This window comes from Cornus florida, unplaced genomic scaffold (genome assembly GCF_030987335.1).
Source record: "Cornus florida cultivar Cherokee Brave unplaced genomic scaffold, ASM3098733v1 CherokeeBrave_3.0.0_Hap2_Chr01, whole genome shotgun sequence".
Lineage (NCBI taxonomy): Eukaryota > Viridiplantae > Streptophyta > Magnoliopsida > Cornales > Cornaceae > Cornus > Cornus florida.
Window position 1 is genome coordinate 28981137 of NW_026775571.1, and position 672 is coordinate 28981808.

General features: G+C 38.5%; 1 pseudogene; it reads left to right on the forward strand.

Annotated features, from left to right (window-relative positions):
• The first annotated feature begins 356 nt into the window (after positions 1–356).
• On the forward strand, positions 357–457 carry LOC132283052 (small nucleolar RNA R71; annotated as a pseudogene).
• Positions 458–672: the final 215 nt, after the last annotated feature.

A 672-nucleotide genomic window follows, 5' to 3' on the forward strand; every position in this document is an offset into this window, starting at 1 on the left:
TCATACATGTCTCATTAGATGCATGATGAGAATGGTTAGGGAAGGAAGATACTTCGTTCACCGAGTTTTGGTTAATCAAGAATTGATCAAACCTTTGAGATAATGATTTCATTTCTGCGGCAATTTCATTGGAGTGGTCGACTTGATGTAAGCCAACACTCTTCCTACTACTAGAATTTCTACCATTCTTCGAAGATAAAGTACAATGCAAAGAATTTTCACTCATGCTCTCATAAAGACGCCACACGTCATCTTCATGCCTATCAATGTATGAGCCACCCATGGAAGCATCAACCATGCCCTTATAATTGTCCGATAAACTCTCAAAGAAATATTGAACTAATTGCCATTTGGGCATGTCATGATGTGGACACTTCCTAAGCAATTCATTAAAGCGTTCCCATGCCTCATAAAATGTTTCCCCATCCCCATGTGAAAATTCTCGAATTGTGGTTCTCATGGCATTGGTCTTAGAAACCGGATAGTACTTCTTCAAGAACTCTTGTCTCATTTCTGCCCAAGAATGGATTGATTAAGGCCTAAGATTGTTAAACCAATATTTTGCCTTGTCTTTAAGGGTGAATGGGAAAAGTTTAAGCCTTAAGACTTCTTCCGGCATGTCCGTATATTTCACGGTAGAACATACTTTAAGAAACTCATCCAAATGCTTAT